The following is a 20,908-nucleotide window of genomic DNA, read 5'->3' as shown; positions in this document are numbered from 1 at the left end:
TCTGGGAAAGCTACACACTATGTAATTCCTGCTATATGTCATTCTGAAAAAGGTAAAACTGTACAGATGATAAAAAGATCAGTGGTATGCGGGGATTCCCATGGGTTGGATGGGAGGGTGGAGGCAGGGATGAATAGGTGAAGCACAGGTCATTTTTATTATGCCAGTGAAACTATTTTATATGATACCATAATGATGGCTCCATGGTATTCTGCATTTGTCAAAACAGAACTGTACAAACACAAAGAGTGAACCATAATGTAAATTATGGACTTAAATTATTAACTAATCAATAGTGGTGCATCAATTATGATGTACCACATTAATGTAATGTTAAAAACAGGTGAAACTAGGACTTCCAGGAAGATGGCCAACCAGAGTAGCTCAAGATTAGCCCTGCTCCACAGAAAACTTAGAGAAGGGATATGAAGGCAACTGAGGCAGCAATTCAGGAGTGCTGCTGACCTGGGAAAAGCCTTCTGCACCACCTGTGGTAGCCCTGGTTGCAGAGGCCAAGGAACTGAGAGGCAGAAAGCTAGAGTCTGGCACAGAGGCCTGGAGCCCGTGGGAGTACACGAATGGGAGCGCAGGACTAGGAAATAAGCCAGGCTGCATTCCTTGGGCGTACTGCCCTCACCAGCACAGCCCTGTGACCAGCAACTCACCCCACACCCCACCATCTGAACCCCGTCAGCCACTTCCATCCTGCATGCTCCAGGGGCCCCCACCCCACCAGCCTCCAGTGCAGCCCAACCCACCGCTCCTGCACCCCTCCTGAGCACTACCTCCCCTTCCCTGTTCCCTCCAGGCTGTTGCCAGCACATAAAGGCAGTGGGCACTAACCTTCATACGCAGGCTGTCACTGCCCCCCAACCCATAGTGTTGCACAGCCTCAGTCTGCCCTTCCGCCAAGCTCTGTGCATCACTTTACAGCACTCCCAAGCCCACTCATATACGCAAGCCCCAAATCACGTCATTCAGGTCTGGGAACTGCACTTTACAGCAGTCCTAGAGCTGCACATGAGCACAGCCTTCAGCCTCATTTCCCAGCTCTGAGAAAGTGCTGACTTGCACAGCCAGGTCACATCTGCCCCCAGTCCAAGAAGGCATAATGCCAACCTGCTGCCACAGCTCTATGCATGTGCACAAATGGCCCCATGCATTAGACCAGCACATACCAGGGTTATACCCCCTAGACTGGTGCACCCGCAAAGCTACATCCTCCCTGGCCACTGGGCACCCACGTTCACAAGCATCAGTGTAACACCCCCAACCTGCGCCCATACCTGCTCTGAAACAAATCACTGTACTCAGTGCTCTGCCCCCTGCCCTGCTACCTGCCATACAACCCTCCCACAAACACAAGGCCTTAGACTGCTGAAGAATTCAATTCCCAAAGTAAATCAATGAAGATATTTACATGTGATGAAGACAGCAGCAGATCACTAAGCATATCATAATGCAGACAGATATAGCCCTGTCTAATGACCAAATTAAAACACCAGAGGAGACACAGACATTGGAACAACTAATCAAAGATGTTCATACAACTCTACAAAATAAATGGGATAGCAAATGACATAAAGGAGATCAAGGAGACACTAGAAGAGCATAAAGAGGAATTTGAAAGAATAAGTAGAAAAATAGCAGATATCATAGAGATTAAAGACTCTGTTGACCAAAAAAACCATACTAGAGGCACATAACACCAGATTTGAAGAGACAGAATGAAGAAGAAGAAGTGATTTAGAGGACAGGATAATTGACTTCAAAGACTCAAAACAGCACATGGCAAGAAAAATGGAAAAAATTGAACTGGATCTCAGGGAAATGATAGGCAAAACAAAGCACATAAATATAAGAATCATTGGTGTCCCAGAAGGAGAAGAAAGGAGTAAAGGGCTAGGAAGAGTAGTTGAGGATATAATGGGGAAAGCTTCCCAACCCTCATAAAGGACATAAATATACAAGTCAAAGAAGGCCAGCAAACTCCAAACAGAATAAATCCAAATAGGCCTTCCCCAAGACACGTACTAATCAGTCTGTCAAATTTGAAGAGAAGCAGAAAATCCTGAAAGTGGCAAGAGAAAAACAATCTACTACATGCAAGGGAAACCAAGTAAGACTGAATTCAGACTACTCAACTAGCACCCTGGAGGCGAGAAGGCATTGGTATGATATATTCAGATCCTGAAACAGAAAGACTCCAGCCAAGAATTCTGTACCCAGCCAAATTGTCCTTCAAAACTGAGGGAGAGATTTAAGTTTTTACAGGCAAAGAAGTCCTGAAAGAATTTGTCAACAAGAGACCTGCCTTACAAGGGAAAATAAAAAGAGTTCTGCTGGCTGAAAAGAAAAAAAAAGACAAGAGGGAGGTCTGGAGGATGGCACAGAATTGAAGAGTACCACTAAGGGTAATTTAAAGAATGCAAAGAGAAAGAGAGAAAAGAATATATAGATCTGACAAAATTAAAAAAATAAGATGATGGAATCAAGAGACACTTTTTCTGTAATACCTCTGAATGTTAACAGACTAAACATACCAGTTAAGAGATACAGATTGGCAGAATGTAATTCAGCTATATGCTGCTCACAAGAGACTCATCTTAGAAAATGAAAGGACAGAAAAAGATTTTCCATGCAAGTTGTAACCAAAAGAAAGCAGGAGTAGCTATACTAATATCGGACAAAATAGACTTTAAATGTAAAGACATCAGAAGAGACAAAGAAGGACACTATATACTAATTAAAGGGTCAATTCACCAAGAAGGTATGGCAACCATAAATGTTTATGCTCCCAATCAAGAAGCTCCAAAGTACATGAGACAGACATTGGCAAAACTGAAGAGAACGATAGATGTTTCAACAATAAGAGCAGGAGACTCAATACACCACTCTCCTCTGTAGACAGAACAACCAGCAGAAGATAACAAGGAAATAGAGAAGTTAAGTAACTTGATAAATGAATTAGACCTCACAGACATACATAGGTCATTACACCCCAAAGCACAAGGATATACATTCTTCTCTAGTGCTCGTGGAACATTCTCCAGGATAGAGCATATGCTGGGGTACAACACAGATCTTTTTAAATCTAAAAACATTGGAATTATTCAAAGCACTTTCTCTGATTACAATGAGATGAAGCTGGATCTCAGTGACCACTAAAGAAGAGAACATTCACAAATATACACAGATTAAATAACATACTCTTAAACAACCAGTGGGCCAAAGAAAAAATTTCTAGAGAAATGAATAACTATTGGAGATGAATGAAAATGAGAATACAACTTATGGAAACTTATGGGATGTGACAATGGCTGTGCTGAGAGAGAAATTTATTGCCCTAAATGCCTATATTAAAAAATAAGAAAGAGCAAAAATCAAGGACTTAACAGCACACCTGAGGAATCTGAGAAAGAATAGCAAACTAACCCTAAAGCAAATAGGAGAAGAGAAATAATAACAAAGATTAAAGCAGAGGTAAATGAATGGCGGAACAAAAGACCAATAGAATCAGTAAAACCAAAAGTTGGTTTTAAAAAGAGAAAGGATACAAATAAAATCAGAAATGAGAAGGGGTGTGTTACCACAGATCCTGAAGAAATAAATTGTAAGAAGACACTATGAACAACTATATACTTAGACAGTTTAGATAAAATAGACAAACTCCTGGAGACACACAAACAAGCTACACTGACTCAGGAAGAAAGAAAAGATCTCAACAAACCAATCACAAGTAAAAAGATTCAGTCATCAAAAATCTTCCTACAAAGAAAAGCCCAGAGCCAGATGGCTTCACAGGGGAATTTTATCAAAATTATCATAAAGAACTAACACAAATCCTGTTCAAACTTTTCCAAAAAATTGAGGAAAAAGGAACTCTACCCAACCAATTTTATGAAGCTAATATCATTTAATAACAAAACAGGGTAAAGATGCTATAAGAAAGGAAAACTATAGACCAATCTCCCTAATGAACATAGATGCAAAAATTCTCAATAAAATATTAGCAAATCAAATCCAACAACACATTTAAAGAATTATACACCATGACCAAGTGGGGTTTATACCAGGAATGCAAAGATGGTTCAACACAAGAAAATCAATTTATGTAATACAGCACATTAAAAAATCGAAAGGGAAAAATCACAGGATTATCTTGATTGATGTTGAAAAAACATTTGACAAAATTCAGCATCTTTTTCTGATAAAAACACCCCAAAAGATAAGAATTAAAGGTAACTACCTCAGTATGATAAAGGGAATATATGAAAAACCGATAGCCAGCATGGAACTCAATGGAGAGAACTGAAAGTTTTCCCCATGTGATCACGTACAAGACAAGGATGCCCACTGTCACCACTATTATTCAACATTGTGCCAGAAGTTCTAGCTAGAGCAATCAGGCAGAACGAAGAAATAAAAGGCATCCAGATTGGAAAGGAAAAAGTGAAACTCTCATTATTTGCAGATGATATGATACTATACTTGGAAGATCCTGAGAAATCTGCAGCAAAGTTATGTGAACTAATAAACAAATTCATCAAGGTGGCAGGATATAAAATTAATGTGCAAAAATCACTGACATTTCTATACACAAGCAATGACCTAGCTGAGGAATCAGTTAAGGGAAAAATTCTATTCAAAATAGCAACTAAAAGAATTAAATACTTAGGAATGAACTTAACTAGGGACATAAAGGACTTGTACATAGAAAACTATATAGCATTGCTAAAAGAAATCAAAGGAGATTTAAATAGGTAGAAAGACATTCCCTGCTCATGAATAGGAAGGCTAAATATAGTTAAGATGTCAGTGCTCCCCAAATGGATCTACAGATTCAATACAGTACCAGTCAAAATTCCAACAACTACTTTGAAGATTTGGAAAAGCTAACTACCAAATTCATCTGGAAGTAAAAGAGACCCCAAACTTCTAAAAGCACCCTAAAAAAGAAGAACAAAGTAGGATGTTTAGCACTCCCTGACTTTAAAACCTATTATAAAGCCACAGTTGTCAAAACAGCATGGTACTGGCACAAAGATAGAAGCATTGACCAGTGTCAAGAGTGCAGAAATAGACCACCAAATCTATGGTCATCTGATTTTTGACAAGGCCCCCAAATCCTCTGAACTGGGACAAAATAGTCTTTTCAATATTTGGGATTGGAAGAGCTGGATATCAATAGCCTTAAGAATGAAAGAGGATTCTTATCTTACACCCTGTACAAAAATTAACTCAAAGCGCATCAAACACCTAAATATAAGAACTAGCGCCATAAAACTTATAGAAGAAAATGTAGGGAAACATCTTCAAGACCTAGTAATAAGAGGTAGCTTCCTAAACTTTACACCCAAAGCACAAGCAACAAAAGAAAAAATAGATAAATGGGAACTCCTGAAAATTACATCTTTCTGCACCTAAAAAGACTTTGTGAAAAGACACAAAGTCTTTTCACCTATTCAGATCTTCTCGAATTTCTTTTAGCAATGTTATGTAGCTTTCTGGGTACAAGTCCTTTACATCCCTAGTCTGTGTTGTTGCTTTCAGCTCCTCTGGGTATACACCAGGAGGTGTGAAGAGACGCCAGCTCAATGGGAGAAACTATTTGGAAATCACATATCGGACAAAGGTTTGATTTCCTGTATATACAAAGAAAACATATAGTTTAACAACAAAAGAACAAACAACCCAATTATAACATGGGCTAAAGATAAGAATAGGCATTTTTCTGAAGAGCAAATATAGATGACTCAAAAACACATGAAGAGATGCTCATTTTCATTGGCTATAAGGAAAATGCAGCTCAAGATTACAACGTAGTAACACCTCACACCAATAAGAATGACTGCTATTAAACGAATAGGAAACTATAAATGTTGGAGAGAATGTGAAGGAAACTGGGACACTTATGCACTGATGGTAGGAATGTATAATGGTGCAAGCACTATGGAAGACTGTTTGGCAGTTCCTTAGGAAACTAAATATTGAGTTGCCCTATGACCCAGCAATACCACTACTTGGTGTATACCCAGAGGAGCTGAAAGCAACAACACAGACTAGGGATGTAAAGGACATGTACCCAGAAAGCTACATAACATTGCTAAAAGAAATCAGAGATCTAAATACATGGAAAGACATTCCCTGCTCATGGATAGGAAAGCTAAATATAGTTAAGATGAAATATGAACTAGTTCTCACCAAAATTACTTCAAAGATATGATTCTTGTATAAAAAGTGTTTAAGTCCAGGATACAGGGGGAAAAACTGCTATTGCATGCTATGATATATATTCAAAAGGAAACCATCCAGGCGGACCATTCTCAGCAAGCAGAGTTCTCGCCTACCATGCCAGAGACCCAGGTTCAATTCCCAGTGCCTGCCCATGTAAAAGGAAAAAAGAAGAGAAACCATCAGCACTACCACAGCAACAGCAGAGGTCATAATGGTCGGGGGGGAGCAACAAGAGTTAAGAGGAGTTTTAGATTTCTTATTTGGCAAGGGTATGTTTATTGGTTTTCTTTCTCTTGGGAACAATGACATTATCTAAAATTGAAAATGTGGATGGACTGTGAACTTTGGGCCCTCTACGTGATGCCCAATGAATGCAGGTGGCTGAAGGATGAACTGACAGAGAAGTAGATTGTCGAACAATGGTGTGTACTTACGAATGCAGGTTGTGTTGCTACAAGAAGGAACAAAATCACAAGGCATGCAATGATCTGAATGAACATGTGGGTCATCTGGTAAGACAAAACAAGCCAGAAACAAACAAGAATGGTATGGTCACCTTTAGAAAATGCTTATAAGAAAACCAGCCTAGATTGTAAGCTTTTAGAGCAGACACATTATGTCCAGAGTTGTGGTTATTATTTCTGGATTTTGAGAGGCCGTTTTATATATATAGCCTGATATTTAGAGATAAGAACAAAGTTGAACAGGTTAGGATTAAAGTAATTCAGAACACAAGGATAAGGAAGACAGTGTCTATATTTTAGAACCACACATACTCTTTGAGACCAATGGAAGAAAGGTGTATTTGGTCTGGAGCTGAAATTTTCTGTAGGATATGATCTAATTCAGCATATTGCTATAGCTCATTTGAACAATTGCAACACAGGGAGTACTGATTAAGAAAGAGGTCCTTTAATCTTGTATAGATTACTGTAATGCCTGGATACATCCTCAAATATATTAAGCAGATAATCAAAAGATATTGTCCAAGTCCCCTGAGGGATGGGAGAAAAATATGAAACTATTAAACCTTACCATCAGGGAATCCCCTGGTACTATGTCGAACTTTAGGGACACCCTAAAGTTGATTTCAATGGGCCATGCCCTCGATCATGAGGCTTACTCTGGTGACGCTTGTATAGGTAGCCGAGAAGTTTAGACTACCTATAGGCATGCCTGAGAGTTACTCCTGGAGGACCTCTTTTTTTTTGCTCAGATGTGGCCTCAATCTCTCTAAGCCCAACTCTGCAAGTGAAATCATTGCTCTCACCCCTTCATGGGACATGATATCCGGGGTGAAAATCTCCCTGGCTACGTGGGAGAGGATTCCCAGGGATGAATCCACACCTAGCACCATGGGATCAACAATTCCATCCTGACCAAAAGGGGGAAAAGAAATGTAATAAAATTTCAGTGGCAGAGAGAGTTCAAATAGAGTTGAGAGGCTACTCTGGAGGTTGTTGTTATGTAAACTTCAGTTAGACCTCGCTATCTATCATAACCTGCCAACCCCTTACCAGGACCTTTCCAGCCAATCCTAACGAACACCTAGGGCAATATATAAGATTCCACAAGGGTTCTATGCACTAGAGTAACTTTCCAGAAACCTACTACAACCTCCAGATGGGTCCCTAGTCCAGATAAGTCCTGAAACCTAGCCCAACCTCTATTAGTGACGGACCCTTCCAGTATGAAAAATTTAGAATCGCCATAGCCCAGTCACCCCTAAAGAGAGGGATGGAAAGGTCAAAGGTGATGGTGGAGTTATACAGAGAAGACAGGATTTAACAAATAAATATGAATTCCGAATCATTAAATTGTATCTCTTAGTCTTCAGTATTTTAGAGCAGCTAGAAGTAAAAACCTAAAATTGTGAAATTGTAACCCATGTCAAATTCTGAAATGTGTTCTACAACTAATTGTGCTGTGCTTTGAAATTTATAGCTTTTTTGTATATATGTTATTTTTTCACAAAAAAAAGAAGGAAAAAAGTTGATTGTGATGCTAAAAAATATTTACGCCCTCTAGCCTCCTATATTCTGGAGCAGCTAGAAGGAAAATGTTAGAGGTCATATGTTAGCCCATAACAAACTCTCTGGCATCTGTCCTCTAACTACTTGTTGAAGAGTACTTTAAAAACTATTGCTTTTTTATTTCTTTGCTTTGTATATATGTTATACTATACAATAAAAAAGTTTTAAAAAAATGAACAGGTGAAACTCGGCGGGGGATCAGGGTGGGTGGATATATGGGAATTCTCTGATTTCTGCACAATGTTTCTTGTCAGCCTAAAACTGCTCTAAAAATAAAGCCTATTTAAATAATTTATAGGTAGAATTCAGTTCAACTTCTGTGTGAAACTTTGTATTTGGAATTCAATAAGCATTATACTACTAACAACAACCTAGTTAGAAGATATTACAGAGAAGGAAAATTCCATTTACAGTGGAATTTTTTTTAAAAAGAATAAATTTGGAAGATGTGCAAAATATTAATAAAATATTAAAATGCTACAATACTTGAAATAAATGGGAAGACATACTTTGAGTTTAGATAGGAATACTCCATGTCATGAAAGTGTCAGTTATTTTTAGGTTAAATTTTAGTGGCATTTAATACAATCTCAAGAAAAAATGACCAAAAAACCACAGAATTTTAAATAGAGAAGTAAGCTTATTCTAAACTTCTGATAAAAATAAGCATGAATAGCAAATCCTAACAAAGGAGGACTAGCCATGCCAGATATTGAAAATATTATAAATTATAAATATTAAGTAAATGGCACATGGTTAGATGAAGAGATCAGTGAAACAGCACAGAAAAAAACCCCAATACATACCAATTTGATGTATAATAAAGGAGTCATTTCAAGTCAGTCGAGAAAAGTTGGCTTATTTAAGAAGTGTTAATACAGCTAGCTCTCTGGAAAAAAAATAAATCTGGATCTATACCTCAACTTTGTTATCAAGATAGATTCCAAATGGATTAAAGATTTACATGCAAAATAAGTAAATAAATAAAAGCATAAAAGTTGCAAGAAACCATTGGGAGTTTTTTTTTTTTTTTAAATCTTAATCATAGAAGGGGAGGGAGACCTTTCTAAATATGTCATAAAACCCAGAAACTGTGAACTAAACATTGATAAATTAGATTAAATACATATGTAGCACAAGCCCCAAATCCCAGCAGTCCTATACTTAGATATATACACAAGAGAAACTCATATGCTTTCATATCGGTTTACCTGTACGAGAATATTCATGGTAGCATTGTTTGTAATAGTCAAAAATGGAAACAACCCAAATATCCATCAACAATAGAATGGATAAATTAATTATAGTATACGACATATGTCACAGTGTAATACCATATAGCAATGGAAATGAACAAACTAGATTCGTACAATAACTAGATGACTCTCAAATGTTATTTTGAGCAAATGAAACAAAAAAAGAATATGTGATGAATATGTGTAGTGTGAGTCCATTTATATAAAAATCAGAAACAAAACTAAACTAAAACTCTGCAGATAAAACTAAAGAAAAGCAAGAAGAGTTTTATTTAAACAAATCTAGATAATGTGACTTTGGGCAGAAAGGGATCGGGATTGGAGGAGTACGTGCTAACACTTCTGGGGATATCAGCAATAGTCTATTTCTTCATGTGGATGGTGGTTACAGTGGTGCTTGTTTTATAATTACTTGTTAATCTGTACTTACATGTTTTATGTACTTTTTTGTATTTATTAGATTTCACCATTTTAGGAAAATCCAAAGAAAAATGAGTCTGGGGAAAAAATTGGAACTCATATGACAGAGGGAATTCAGGTAATTTGTAATTGGTTCCTAAAATCAATATGAAAAAACCTAACCCAGTAGATAAATGTGCAGAGTATATGACCAGACAACTCTCAGAAAGGAGAATACAAACAGCTTTTAAACTCATTTATAATAAAAGAAATGTAAAAAATTACTTGGAGTTAATTGTTTTTCACCTATCAGATTAGCAAAGATCCAGACGTTTGTCATACCATGTTGGTAAAGTTTCGCGAAGCAGTTACTCTCTTTGCTGGTAAGGAAGAAAATTGGTTCAATCCCTGTGGAAGACAATTTGACAGTAGCTACTAAAATTAGAAACATATGTATATTGTTGTAGGTCCTAGCACAGCCTGCCGCCTTTCCCTGCAACCCACAAAATAAATCCTGTGCCTGGGACTGTCATAGCTTGGCTGCTAAGGGCAGGATGATAAGTGCAGGCAGACTCCCTTCTCTGGAGTACCTTGAGGTAAAACATAACCCCTAGCAGATAGTGGACTGCTGGCATTTTCCTTCTCTTTTAGTCCGGAGAGCATGTAAAGATTCACTCAAGTCAGTCTTGCTAAAGTATCTCCATTTTATGGCATTCGGCTTACCCCTGCTAGTCTAACTGTTCCTGGTGGAGAGGGAGCAGTGTTCCTTCACCATGATAGTATGAGTATGCGTAGACAATCTCCCGGCTTTCGCCTAAGATGAAAACTGCTGGCCATAGGAGACCAACGCCCACTAGTGAAGCTGACTTCTCTATACCAGTAAATGTTTTCCCATCCAGTACAGTGAGAGTCATATTTCTGTTGGCTACCCTGACACCTGTATTAGAAACAGTTTACATCTTTCTGACAGTTTTGCACAGACAGCAAGGTCCTGATAGTTCTACTTCTAATCATTTATCCTATGGATGTTTTGACACACACATGAAATGACCTGTGCAGATTAGTTGTAGCAATATTGTTTATAATAGCAAAATAGTGGAGATGATATATAGGTCCTTTAATAGTAGTAGGCTGTTTAAATGAATTCTGCTACATCCACATAATGGAATACATTGCAGTCATAAAAAATATTAAGGAATCCTTTACTTCCTGATTAAGAATGGCCCTCAAGTTTTATACTGTATATATAAATGGTATCTACATAGGTTACCACTTATGGAAAAAATGGTAGTAGAGAGAAGAATATACTTATTATCCAGTGGCATAATTATTAGCCTGTTAATGCATAAAATATCTTTGAAAAGATAAAGAAGAGTCTTGAAGTAGTTGTCATAGCCTTTGGGAAAAATTAGATGACTGGTTCTAGGGTTACTTTTACCTTTTAAATTTTGAACTATGTGAATGTAATGAGTATTCAAAAATAAATTTAAAGAGGGTCTATGTATCTCTTTTTTAAACTGAAACAGTCTTAATGTGCTTTCTTTTTTTAGGACAAAAGGTGAAACATCAGAAAAAGAGACAAGTAAAAAAGGAAGAAGCAACCACCAGCTGTCAGCTTTCCATTGTATCATGTACTTTATGTTTAAATGTTTATTTTGCATTACTTTTGGTAGTTTTTTGCCAAGGTCACTATCACAGCACCCAATACATTAAGGAGAAAATTATGTGTATAATTTGCTTGTTGGATATATAGAATGTAAATATATTTTAAATTTTACATGTATATTGTTATCTCTTAGATAGCTATATCAAAATTAGTGGAGCTGACACACATACTGCAAAACATCTGAAAATGCCCGTTGGATATTTTCTACCTCTATGCCCAATGAAAGATGACATTAGTTGGACACTGTTACTTTCTAATTTTATTTTTTAAAGATACATACATAGTTTCATATACTGTTCTTGGAATAATTTAGTATAAGTTTTAAAATACAGAATGTTCAATCTCCTTAGAAAAGGAGGCTGTTGAAAATTTTTAAAAATTCCCTATAACTGAAAATAAATATGATCAGATTTATAAAGTTGGTTATCATGTCTTCTGTCTTATATGGAATACTAAGAGCACTATTTGCTCTGTCAAATCAGGTGCTTAAAAGTAAATTTAATCCTTCTCTTGGGAACAATGAAATTATCTAAAATTGAGAATGTTGATGGATTGTGGACTTTGGGCATTATACATGATGCCTAATGAATGCAGGTGGCTGAAGGATGCACTGACTGAGAAGTACATTGGCAAACTATGGTGTATATGTAAAAATATTGTGCTGCTACAAAAAGGAATAAAGTTGTGAGGCATGCGACATTGTGAACAAACCTGTGGAACATGTGGCAAGGCAAAATCCAGAAACAAAAGACCAATTATTGTATGGTCTTCTTTAGACAATGCTTATAAGAAAACAGGGGCCTAGATTGGAAGTTCAGATAGTAGCCACCTTTAGTCTGGAGTGGTAATTATTATTTCTGGATTTTGAGAGGCTGTTTTATATATGTATAACCTGGTATTTAGAAGTAAGAACGAAGCTGATCAGGATTAAGGTAATTTAGAACACAGGGAGGGGTAAGGAAGACACTGTCTATACTTTAGAACCTTATCTACTCTTTGAGATCAGAGGAAGAAAGCTATATTTTGTCCAGAACCTAAATGTTCTGTAGTACATAATCTAACTCAACCTGTCTGGGTAGATCATTTAAACAATCCAAACACAAGGAGCCCAGAATAAGAATGAGGGCCTTCTAAGAAACGATGATCATGCATCTATGTGATGATGTTAAGAATTACTGATTGCATATGTAGAATGGTATGATTTCTAAATGTTGGGTTAATTTCATTTTTTCCGTTAATTAAAAAAAAAAAAAAAAGAGAAGGGGTAATTGGAGCTGAAGGGATACAGACTGTGCAACAGGACTGGATATAAAAACTCAGAAATGGACAGCACAATACTACCTAATTGTAATGCATCATGTTAAAACATTGAATGAAGCTGCATGTGAGGTATAGGTTTTTTTTCTCTCTATTATCGTTTTAATTCTTATTCTGTTGTCTTTTTATTTCTTTTTCTAAATCGATGCAAATGTACTAAGAAATGATGAATATGCAACTATATGATGATATTAAGAATTACTGATTGTACATGTAGAATGGAATGATTTCTAAATGTTTTGTTAATTTTTTTAATTAATAAAAAAATATTGTTAAAAAAATAAAATTAAATTTAAAAAAAAAAGAATGAGGGCCTTTAATCCTGTATAGCTTAATGTAATGCCCTGATATATCCTGGAATATATTAAGCATATAATCAAAAAGTATTGGCAAAGTCCCTTGAGGGATGGGAAAAAAATATATGGAACCAAACTTTACCACTGGGGAAACCCCTGATACTGTGTTAAACATTAGGGACACCCAAATCAATAGGTCAAACCCTTGATCTTGAGGCTTACTCTTGTGAAACTTACGTATGTAGCAGAGAAGCTTAGCCTACCTATAAATATGCCTAAGAGTTACTTCTGAGGACCTCTTTTGTTGCTCAGATGTGGCCTCACTCTCTCTAAGCCCAATTCTGCAAGTGAAATCATTGCCCTCCCTGCTATGTGGGACAGGACATCCACGAGTGAAAGTCTCCCTAGAAGCATGGGAGAGGACTCCCAGGGATGAGTCCGGCCCTGGCACCAGGGGATCAACAATGCCATCCTGACCAAAATGGGGGAAAGAAGTGTAACAAATAAGTTTGTTTGAAGAGAGAGTTCAAATAGAGTCGAGAGGCTGTGCTGGAGGTCACTCTTATGCAAGCTTCAATTAGACATTGCTACCTATAATAACTTGCCAAACCTCAGCCAAAACTATTCCAGCCAATCCTAAAGAACACCAAGGGCAATGATTCTACAAAGGCTCCATGCACTAGGTCACTTTCCAGAAACCTACAACCTCTAAATGGGTCCCTGAGCTAGATAAGTCCTGAAAACTAGAGGGGTCAACCACTCCAGAACATCAGATAGTTCTATGTCCCTACCCCCATATTATTGACAGCCCCTTCCAACATGAAAAAGTTGGAATGGGTGTAGCCCAAATACCCCTAAAGAGTTGGAGAAAGATCAAAGGTGATGGTGGAGTTATTACAGAGAAGGTAGGATTTAACAAATGAGTATGACTGTTGAATCATTGCATTGATACTTCTTTTAGTCACCAGTATCTTAGAGCAGCTAGAAGTAAAAACCTAAAATTGTGGAATTGTAACCCATACCAAGCTCAGAAATCTGTTCTACAACTAATTGTTGCGCTGTGCTTTGAAATGTATTGCTTTGTGGCATATGTGTTATTTTTCACACCCACAAAAAAAGATTAAAAAATGTTTATTTCTTCTAGCCTCCAATGTTCTGGAGCAGCTAGAAGGAAAAATCTGAAATGATGGTATGGTAGCCCATGGCAAACTCTGGGATCTGTTCTGTAACTACTTGTTAGAGAGTGCTTTGAAAACTATAGCTTTTTTCTTTCTTTGCTTTGTATGTACATTGTATCATACTATAAAAAAAGTCTTTAAAAAAGTACATTTAGAGGTCCTAAGAGCCCTCTCCTCCTGAGCACAATGGCCACTCTTTTTTAATAATAAAATATTTTATAAAATATTTGAAAACAATAAAATAGAACCAAAATAAAACACACTGAACACATCAATCTCAGCAAAACATACTGAAACAAAATCCAAAAATAAACTATTCCAAGAACTAACCCTACAAAATGAACATAATTAAATAATTCATATGATTATTGTAAAGCTGTTATGTCTAAGCCCAAACCTGAGATGCCTAAATCAATACTTGCTGCAGCTTCTAGGAGAGTTAAAAATCACAAGCATAAACTAAAGTGAGACTCGTTATTATTTAACCAAAACTTGCAACAACTAAGAAATTGGGGAGCATGCCCCAACTGCTACTGGAGTTAAAAATCACAAGCGTAGCTAAAGTGGGTACGTTGTTGTGAAATTGGAATTTGCTACGGACTAAAGTGAGACTTATTATTTAACCAAAACTTGAAACAACTAAGAAATTGCTTTTGGCAGCATGCCCCGACTGCTACGCAGTTAAAAATCACAAGCGTAGCTAAAGTGGAGACGCTATTGTGAAATTGGAATTTGCTATGACTAAGAATTCGCAGGTCCAGCTAAATTGTTACTGATTCCGACTATAGGGGAACATTGCTAGGACTGAGAAATCACATTCATCTGGTTTCTGAAGTCACAGCCTGTCTAACCTCTGGCTTGTTACTAGAAATCCAGGTTCGACTAAATTATGACTTGACATGAAAAGAAATTGCTAAACCGAGATTTGCATAGATTAAGAAATCTCAAAAGCACTTTCAAACCCTTATTTGCTGTTAAACTATGACTTCTTTTTTATTTTTTTATTTTTAAAATATTTTTATTGTAAAAACTTAGCATACAAACATAAATATTTTTATTGTAAAAACTTAGCATACATTCTTGATATACAAACATTCCTTATATGGTGTACAATCAATGGCCCACAATATTATCACATAGTTGTGTATTCATCACCATGGTTATTTTTTTGAACATTTGACAATGGCCACTCTTAAGGAAAAACTGATCACACAAGTTGCAGAAGAAGAGGCAACAGTCCCAAAAATAAGATCACTGTAGTGGGTGTTGGACAAGTTGGTATGGCATGTGCCATCAGTATTCTTGGAAAGTCTATGGCTGATTCTTGCCTTTGTGGATGTATTGGAAGATAAACTCAAAGGTGAAATGATGGATTTGCAGCATGGAAGCTTGTTTCTTCAAACACCTAAAATTATGGTAGATGAAGATTACTCTGTGACTGCCAATTCTAAGATTGTGGTGGTAATTGCAGGAGTCTGGCAGCAAGAAGGGGAGAGACATCAACCAGGTTCAGAGGAACGTTAATGTCTTCAAATTCATTATTCCTCAGATCGTTAAGCATAGTCCCAATTGCAGCATAATTGTTGTTTCCAACCCAGTGGATATTCTAACATACGTTACCTGGAAACTAAGTGGATTACCCAAGCACCTTGTGATTGGAAGTGGGTGCAATCTGGATTCTGCTAGATTTCGTTGTCTCACAGCTGAAAAACTTGACATTCATCTCAGCAGCTGCCATGGATGGATTTGGGGAGAATGTGGAGACTCAAGCATGGCTGTGTGGAGTGGAGTGAATGTGGCAGAAGTCTCCAGGAACTGAATCAGAAATGGGAACAGATAATGACAGAGCAAATTGGAAAGAAGTACATAAGACGGTTGTTGAAAGTGCCTATGAAATATCAAGCCAAAAGGATATGCCAACTGGGCTATTGGATTAAGTCTGGCTAATCTGATTGAATCCATATTCAAAAATCTATCCAGTATTCAACCAGTGTCAACAATGGTGAAGGAGACGTATGGCATTGAGAATGAAGTCTTCTTAAGCCTTCCATGTATCCTCAATGCTCAGGGATTAACAGTGTTAGCAACCAGAAGCTGAAGGATGATGAAGTTGCTCACTTCAAGAAGAGTGCATATAACCTCTGGGATATCCAGAAGGATCTAGAAGACCTGTGACACTTGCGTTCTATGCTGTAGAAATTAAAAAACTGCAATGTGATTAACCTTGAGCCATTAGTTATCATCCATATACATGGATTACAGTTTGCTTTTTTTTAAGAAAGTCTATTTTTTATTGATATATATTTACATGCCATGTAATCATCCAAAGTGTAGTCAATAGATCAATGGTTCACAATATCATCATATAGCTGTGTATTTATTATCACAATTGACTTTTTTTTTACAATTGACTTCTGTTGTGAAAAATAATATATGTGCAAAAAAGCAATAAATTCAAAGCACAACACAACAATTAGTTGTAGAAGAGATTTCAGAGCTTGGTATGGGTTACAATTCCACAATTTTAAGTTTTTACTTCTAGCTTCTCTAAGATACTGGAGACTAAAAGAAATATCAATATAATGATTCGGCAGTTGTACTCATTTGTTAAACCCTGCCTTCTCTGTATAACTCCACCATCACCTTTGATCTTCCTCCCACTGTTTAGGGGTATTTGGGGCTATGCCCATTCTAGGTTATTCATGTTGGAAAGGGCGTCGATAATATGAGATAGGGGGATGGAACTATCTGATGTTCTGGAGAGGCTGGCCCCTCAGCATTTCAGGACTTATCTGGTCCAGGGACCCATCAGGAGATTGTAGGTTTCTGGATTGTTATGCTAGTGCATGGAACCTTTATAAAATCTTATAAAATGCCCTAGGTGTTCTTTAGGATTGGCAGGAATGGTTTTGGTGGAGTTTGGCAAGTTAAGAGAGGTAGCAATGTCTAACTGAAGCTTACATAAGAGTAACCTCCAGATTAGCCTCTCAACTCTATTTGAACTCTCTCAGCCACTGATAATTTATTTGTTACATTTCACAGTTTGCTTTTATCTTCCTAAATATGTGAATTTGGGCTCACAGAATCAAAGCACATGCTTGGTTTAATGCTTACAATAGTAGCCATTGCACAAATAAAATTATCTACTGTGGTGTGAAAAAAAAAAGTACATTTAGAAAATTTCACTTGCTAAACATGATGTCCACACTTGAACACTTCATATCTGTATTTATGACTACATTTCATTTTTGTTTTTCTCCACATTTTTCTTTGGGCTTCAAGTATAGTAATTCCCTTCTTTGCCTCAGAGGCATGAGGTACCCAAAGTAGCCAGGTGGCAGTCCTAACTTCCAGTTCACTGAAATAATTGTTGTGTCTCCTGGTGGAAGCACTCCTTCTTTTAGGACTAAGACTGTTAGACCAGCAGAGTTTAAGGTTTTAGAGACAGGAAGCAAAACTTTTTCTAGTGAATTACTAGGGATAATAGTAAGTGGTGCCATTTCCATTTTCATCCCTTAATTCCTGTACCTGTGAATCCTGGCTATAAGAGAAATAGAACCATAGAGTTAGAGCATATACAGCCTCCTGGAGGACACTGCCCAGCCCTTAAGAAATTGCCACCCAGTTGGTGCCATAATCGAGTCTTCAAAAGGCCATTCTACTGTTCTATTAATCTAGCTGCTTCAGAATGGGGAACATGGTAAAACCAATGAATTTCATGAATGTGCACCCATTCATGCACTTCATTTGCCATAAGGTGGGTTTCTTGATGAGAAGCAATGCTGTGTGCTTATCCACCATGGCTGTGGATAAGGCATTCTGTAAGTCCATAGATGGTAGTTTGGGCAGAAACATTGTGTGCAGGTAAGACACAACCAGATCCAGAGTATGTGTTTATTCCAGTTAGAACAAATCATTGTCCCTTCCATATGGAAGTGGCTCCAGTATAATCAACCTGCCACCAGGTAACAGGCTAATCATCTCAGGGAATAGTGCTATATTGGGGACTGAGTATTCATCTCTGCAGCTAGCAGATTAGGGCAGTGAAAAATGATTATAGCCAGGTCGGCCTTAGTAAATAGAAGTCCACATGTTGCTGAGCCTATGAATAAACTCATCCCTACTATCATGACCACTTTCTGTTCATGAGCCCATTAAGTATTGCTGAGTCCATGCATAAACTCCATTCCTACTACCATGGCCACTTTCTGTTCCTGAGCCCATTGGGTATTGACAGGAGTGGCTGGGGAAAAAGTCCAGTTGGTATCCACAGACTGTGCCATCTTATCCACTTGATTATTAAAATTCTCCTCTGCTGAAGTCACCCACTAGTGAACATTCACATGAGACACAAATGTCTTCATATTTTTGCCCATTCTCAGTCTATTTACATAACCTCTTCCCCAAAAGAAGTTTTTGTCTTTGTCACCAATTTTCCAATCATGTTCCTTATAAGTCCCTGAGCAACCACCCAAATCATTGGCTATAGTCCATAAATCGGTATACAAGTGCACCTCCAGCCATTTCTCCTTCGTAACGAAATGCAGTACTCAAAGTTCTGCCTTCCATCCAACATCAGAACTTGATTTCACCAAGTTCTCTGCCACTTTAAAACAAGGATTGCATGTCTTCCAATGTCTAATAATACATTCATCGTTACCTTCTAGGGCCTCATCAGAAGTACCTTTAGCATCCATATTTCTACCAATGGTCTCTTCAAAGCAATCTAGGCTTTTTCTATCAAGCACCTCACTATTCTTCCAGCCTATACCCATTACCCAATTCCAAGCATTTCCACATTTTCAGTATTTGCAATAGTGGTACCCTACCTTCTGGTACTTTCTAGTACCAAAAACTGTTTTAATTTTCTGACTGTTAAAGCAAATACCATGCAATTGGTTGTTTTAAATGAAGAGAATTAATTGGCTTATGATTTTGAGTCTAGGAGAAATCAACCAATTCAAGGTGTCATCAAGGTGATACTTTATCCCAGATGATGTGTTATTCGGGGGCTGGCTGCTAGTGTGATCCTTGGTCTCTAGCTTTTCTGTCACATGGCAGTACATATGGTAGCCCTTCCTGGATTCTCAGTTCCATTAACTTCCAGCTTCTGGCTGCTCCCCTGTGGCTCCCTCTCTGTGCCACTCCCTATAAGGCCTTCAGTAACAGGATAAAGATCCAACCTGAGTCATTTGGGCCAAACTCTAACTGAACTAACTTTGTCAAAATATCCTATTTCTGATAGGTTCAGATCCACAGGAATAGATTAAGTTTAAGGACACATTTTTGAGGGGTACAATACTCCAAGCCACCACAAGCTACCCTCTAGACCCAAAAAAGGCTGTTCTTTCCAAAACACATTCATTCCAGGCATTACATTAAGCTATACAGGATTAAAGGCCCTCATTTGTATTCTGGGCATTAATGTAATGTAATGCTTGGATACATCACAAAGTATATTAAGCAGATAATCAAAAAATATTGACAAAGTCCCATGAGGGATGGGAGAAAAATATGGAACCATTAAACTTTACCACCAGGGAAACCCTTGATACTGTGTGAAACATTTAAGGACACCCAAGTCAATAGGTCAACCCCTTAATCTTGAAGCTTACTCTTGTGAAGCTCATTTTGTAGCAGAGAAGCTCAGCCTACCTACAGGTATGCCTAAGGTTTACTTTCAGATGACCTCTTCCATTTCTCAGATGTGGTCTCACTCTAAGTCTAACTCTGCAAGTGAAATTATTGCTCTCCCCCTTCATGGGACATGACAGCCAGGGATAAAAGTCTTTTGGCGGAATGGGAAGTGACTCCCAGGGATGAGTCTGGCCCTGGCACCGTTAGATCAACAATACCATCCTGACCAAAAGGGGGAAAAGAAGTATAACAAATAAGGTATCAGTGGTTGAGAGAGTTCAAATAGAGTCCAGAGGCTACTCTGGAAATCACTCTTAGTCAAGCTCCAGTTAGACATTGCTACCTAGCATAACTTGCCAAACCCCAACCAAAACTATTCCAGCCAATCCTAAAGAACATCTAGTGTTTTATATAATGTTCTACAAAGGTTACATTCAGTAGGGTAACTTTCCAGAAACCTACAACCTCCAGATAGGTCACTGGACCAGATAAGTCCTGAAATGCAGATGGGCCAGCCTTTCCAAAACATCAGATAGTTCCATCCCTGATCCCGTATTATCGATAACCCCTTCCAACATGAAAAAGTTAGGATGGGCATAGCCCAAATACCCCTAAAGAGTGGGAAGAAGATCAAAGGTGATGGTGGAGTTATATAGAGAAGGTAGAGCTTAACAAATGAATGTGATTGCTGAATCATTATACTGATATTTCTTTTAGCCTCCACTACTAGCAGCTAGAAGTAAAAACCTAAAATTGTGGAATAGTAACCCATACCAAGTTCTGAAATCTGTTCTACAACTAATTGCTGCAATGTACTTTGAAACTTATTGCATATATGCATATATATGTATATATATATGTATATATACACATGTTATTTAAAGAGAAG

The 20,908-nt window shown here is 37.6% G+C and overlaps 1 long non-coding RNA gene and 1 pseudogene across 1 annotated transcript in view; both read left to right on the top strand.

The window, feature by feature from the left end:
* LOC143681040 (uncharacterized) overlaps positions 1–12,888 on the top strand; it is a 29,034-nt gene extending 16,146 nt beyond the window's left edge. Inside the window, exons 2-3 of the long non-coding RNA XR_013174321.1 lie at positions 9,987–10,064; positions 11,476–12,888. This is a non-coding gene — a long non-coding RNA (uncharacterized LOC143681040). The remainder of the gene's footprint in view (positions 1–9,986; positions 10,065–11,475) is intronic.
* Positions 12,889–15,564: 2,676 nt separating this feature from the next.
* LOC143679055 (L-lactate dehydrogenase B chain-like) lies at positions 15,565–16,557 on the top strand (annotated as a pseudogene).
* Positions 16,558–20,908: the final 4,351 nt, after the last annotated feature.

Source organism: Tamandua tetradactyla, chromosome 4, assembly GCF_023851605.1.
Source record: "Tamandua tetradactyla isolate mTamTet1 chromosome 4, mTamTet1.pri, whole genome shotgun sequence".
Classification (NCBI taxonomy): Eukaryota; Metazoa; Chordata; class Mammalia; order Pilosa; family Myrmecophagidae; genus Tamandua; species Tamandua tetradactyla.
The sequence above is the reverse complement of the archived record's forward strand: the minus strand, read 5'-3'. Positions and strand labels throughout refer to the sequence as shown.